The following is a 5,016-nucleotide window of genomic DNA, read 5'->3' on the forward strand; positions in this document are numbered from 1 at the left end:
GATTAGCACTATCATGTTTCAAAGGGAATTGGGTTCCCATCTTCACCTAAAGAATGTAATCTATGTTCCCGATTTGAAGAAAATTTTAATTTTTGTAGTTGTACTTGAAGATAGAGGATATGATGTGGTGTTTAGTAGAGGGAAGGCTTATCTGAAGCATGTTGCTATTGAACAAGTAAAAAAAACTGGTGTTCGAGTTAAAAATATCTACAAGCTAGAGAAAGATCCCACCTTTTATGCAGCTATACCTCCAAGAGTGAGGTGGGGCGATGTAGAGCCTTAGTCCCAGAGTTGAAAATATCTGGGCAGGGTACATAGGAGAGCAACAACAATTATTGTATACTCTTCTCATGGATCATTCAGTGTAGTCAGATATTTGGAGATAATTGCAGCACAAACACACAATTGATTCCAATGTTTTGGATGCTTCTCAGTTGTAGTTGTTGCAGTAGCAACATCAATAGTGAGAGGGAGTGTTAATTGTCTTACAGTACATTCCTATATAGGAGAAGGACATAGACATCCTGACAAAGGCTTTGTCAAGAGGCAAGTTCAAGTTTTATAGGAGCAAGATTGGGGTTATGTAGAACCCTTTTCCTGTTAAGAGGGAGTCTTAAATTGTAGCAATAAAACGTTTCGTTTGACTTGTGCCTTGGTCAAATGGAGAAATTTGAATTTCCACATCATCAGGATGACTTGAGTTGTAGTTAGTAGGAGAGACATGGACAAGTCACTTAGTTAAGTCAATGAATTCAAATTTGTGGGTAACAAGTAGAGTTGTGCATGAGTTGATTGCTAAGATATAGAAATATAGTGGAGTTATAGATAGTGAAACTCAATTATCATAAATCTAGTCATGAATAGAGTCTGTATGATTTCATTTGAGAAGTTGTCACTTTTGTTAAATCATTGATCTCTTAGTTAACTAGCCAATTTACTAAAAATAGCCCTAGTCAAGCATTCAATTCAAATTGCCTAATTGAGTGGATGAAAAAGGAATCGATGTAATTATTATTGTATACTATTGAGTGTAAAGAGTTTTCATTGAGTAGGTGAGATAATTCTCTTGGGATTTGTGTGAGGAAATAGGAGCTTCCCTATTCTTTAGAAGCAGAAATTGCGCAAGGAAATAGGAGGAAGTAGGAAGCCTGTTTTTCCTTAGTATTAGGTAGAGAACAATCAGGAGGCGGAGATCAGTATTGCAGTGTAGGTTGAGATTCAAGGATTGAAGTTGTAATTGTAATAGATCATTTTTCTCATTTGATATAATACAAAAAAGGAGGGGTTTTTCCTAGTTGGGTTTCCTAGTAAACATTGTGTTCATTATGATTGAATGATTGCCTGTGTTTCTATTGTCAATTTTAATTTTGCGGAAATTAGTAAAAGAAATTTGTGTCTATTGTTTTAGGTTTGAATTCATTAGCAGCAAAAAAATTTGAGTTATTTCTACATCTCCTCATTTGAAACAAATCCCCATTTGAGATATGCTTCTTCCTTGACAACTATAATCTCTCATTATACATCCTCCATTGTTTGTTTCCTGTAAGCCCCTGCTAAAGATCTGCTCCTGAATAAGCCCGAGAGACCATAGGCTAAGTGTGGTCACTAAATCGCCAATGTCTTGAACCTCGGAAAGAAATACCCTTAAAAAACAAAGGATTGGTAGTGTATTAAAAGAGAGGGAGTATAAACAAAATCGAAAAGGGTAGAAGGAATGAGATTAGAGGAATAAAATGACATGGAGAAGGGAGTAAAAGGGCCAAAGAAAACCAAAGATATTGAGAAGCAAACTAAAGAGTAAGAAAAAAGGGGAGATAGGATCTAAGAGTTGTGGGGGTTTTACACAAAGATAATTAAGTTAATTAGGGATATGGGTGAGCATGGATGAGGAGACCAAAAAGAAGGATGTACCCATGCGTGAAGGGTAAAAATAACATAATGACTGCTAAGAACAGAAGGAGAAATATCCATAAATAGTGCAAGGTAGACTGTTTCTTGATCCACTTCTCCCGAGAAGGTGTGGGGTATATCTACCTCATCCCATCATGGCTCTAGCCATCTCTTGAATTTTTATGTTCTTTCTCTATGCTACTCCATTATGTTGTGGAGTTCTGGCCACAGAATGCTACCTCCTTATACCATGTTCTTCACAATATTCTTTAAATTCTCTTCAAGTGAATTATCCACCTCTATCTGACCTTAAACATTTATTCTTTACATATTTCTCATTCTCCACTTGAGCTTTGAATGTCTTAAAATGTTTAAGAGCTTATGGTTTTTCTTTCAAGAGCATCATCCATATGGCTCTGGTAAAGTCATCAATAAGTAACATAAAATATCTTTCTCCTTTTGGGATTTTTATCCTAGCAGGCCTGCAGATATCAATGTGAATAAGCTCCAAAGGTTTAGATGATGATAAATCCTTTGTCTTAAAATAATTCCTTCCCTACTTACCAAATTGACAAGACACACAGATTGAATTATTAGGCCTTAACAACCTTGGCAGTCCCCTAACGGTTCCTATCTTGCTTAATTTTATTAGACTATCAAAGTTCATGTGACCAAGTCTCCTATGCCACAACCAAGTTTGATTTTTCTTGCTTGAGTACCATCTCACTCTGGAGTCATAAAACACATATACATTATTGTGAGTTTTGACTACCTTTCCCACCATATTTCCATTCTCGTCATTTCGAATCTCATAGTCTTTAGATCAAAAGGTCACATTATAGCCATTATCACACTAAGCAAGTTATGCTTGAGATCCTCTACATATAGCACATTTTAGGCTTTAGTCTTCTCATCAAGACTGTCTATGCCCTTACCCTTAATTCTTGTTGGAGCATTTTTGTTGAACATGACACTGTTCCCTTTGTCCTTTTCTTTATAGGTGGGAAATTACTTTTATCCCTAGTCATATGCTTGAAACAACCACTATCCACATAATATATGTTTTCTTGATCATGTGCTGACAGAGCAAGCCCACATTCCATGTTCTTTCGAGACTTACATTTCCAATTCTTCTAATCCTTTGGAAAAGTTGGCTGCCAAGCATTTTGGAATTTAGATGAATACTCAAACTTGATTCTGTGTTCACTCGCCTTGTGCCCAAAATTATTACATTTTAAGCATTTAACATCATCCATCATGGGAGAGAAGGTATTTCTATTTATGGGAAGAGAGTTTTGAGATCTAAAACTATGATACTTATTATATATAAAATTTTCATCTCTTTCAATTTTGACTCTTCTACAATCAATAATTTTATGTCCAAAGATATGAAATTTGTAAAAATGACCATAAAATAAATTAGATTACCTGAAGTTGGAAGGTTCATGAGTTTGTACATGAAGGTACCTTTGTTGTCTTGTTGATTGATTCATTATTCTTTGGTATGAATCCTTTGAGAAGTTGGAATTCTTGTTCCAGTGATGGGTTCCTCTCTTGCTTGCTACCTTTTTATCTTCATTGATTCTTTCTTGAAGCACCTTTGCATAGCTCTGAGGTTCCTCAAATCCTATGGACCTGAAGTTCATATTTCTCATAGAAGATTCCTGTGGTCTAGAATATGACATACCTATCTTGTTTGTTGGAGACCTTTGAATGTTCAAAATCTGATCTAGATTTCTTGTTGCTTCTGCAAACTTCTCATTTACACCCTTCTCAATTTCTTGTCTCTCAAGAGCCATTCTTAGAGTGACAATTTCTTCCTTGAGCCTATGATAGTTTTCTTCCCATTCATGGATTAGATAATTAAGAACTTCTTCATTTCATTTCACTTCTTCTAATTTGACTTTCAGTGACAAATTCTCTTCATTACATGTCTTTGGGATCATCTCCTTCTTTACTTTGATCAGCTCCTACTTTAAATATCGGTTCTCTTCTTCTAGTTTTTCACTTGTTTCTTGTTTTTCTTCTAGTCTAAGAGCTAGGTTGTCTTTACTTATATTGGTTTCTTCAAGTTTTTATTTTTGATAAACAAATTCATGGTTGTTTGATTTATAGATACCTTCCTCAAAATGATACAATTTCTTCTTTCATTGCTTATTCTTTCTTATGGCCTTCTGTAGCTCATCAAGGGAACTGATGAGTTCCCCTTCAAAGTCCACCACTTCTTCTTATTCTTCAGATTTTTTAATATTTTGTTTCTTGGAGTCAGTTCCAAATGCCATGAGTAACCACTCACTTGACTCATCCTCTGAGGAATTTTCACTATCTGACTCTGGTGTCGAGCTATACTCTTTGGATTAGATCCCCTTCTTCTTAGAGAGCCTCTTATTTTGATGTTTCTGAGCTTTTCCTATGAACTTAGGATCATATTCCTTTTATGTCTTCTCTTTGTAAGGGAAATTAGACAAACAAATTCCCACTCTTCCATAATCAAAACATTTGTAGGGAAGCTTCCCTTTATACTTTCTCGAGCCATGCTTAAGTTTCCTAGCAAAGTGAGCCAACTCCTGATTAGATTCACAGCTGGAATAATCTTGATGATATTTGTTTTCCTTAACCTTCTTGGACACTTTGAAAGTTGCCTCCTTTGGTTCAGTCTTCTCATTTACTACTCTCATCTCGTAGGTTGTGAGAATACCAAGCAGTTGGTCCATTGTGAGATTCTTCAGATCAAGAATCTCTTTAATGACTGATAGTTTGGCATTAAATCTCATAGATAGAGATGTTAAGACTTTTTGAACAACTACATATTGTTTTATAAATTCACCAAGTCCTCTAATCATATTGGTTACTTCATCAACTGTGAGAAGTACTTTGCTATACTTTCTTCTTCACTCATTATTAAGCCTTCAAACCTCATTCAAAACGTTTTAGTTTCGGGCTGCTAGAATTTATCATATCCTTCATGACTCTGATTGAGCTTGACCCAAACTTCCTTAGCAAACTTACAGTGAATAACTTTTACAAGTTCATATTGACTAAGGCCAAAGAGAATTCATTCTTAGCTTTGTCATTATTTCCATACACCTTTTTATTGTCTACATTTGTGGGAGGTGTTAATTTCAG

This window comes from Pinus tabuliformis, chromosome 5_1, assembly GCF_031772625.1.
Source record: "Pinus tabuliformis cultivar Carrire ecotype Pingquan chromosome 5_1, CPIR1, whole genome shotgun sequence".
In the NCBI taxonomy this organism is placed as follows: Eukaryota; Viridiplantae; Streptophyta; class Pinopsida; order Pinales; family Pinaceae; genus Pinus; species Pinus tabuliformis.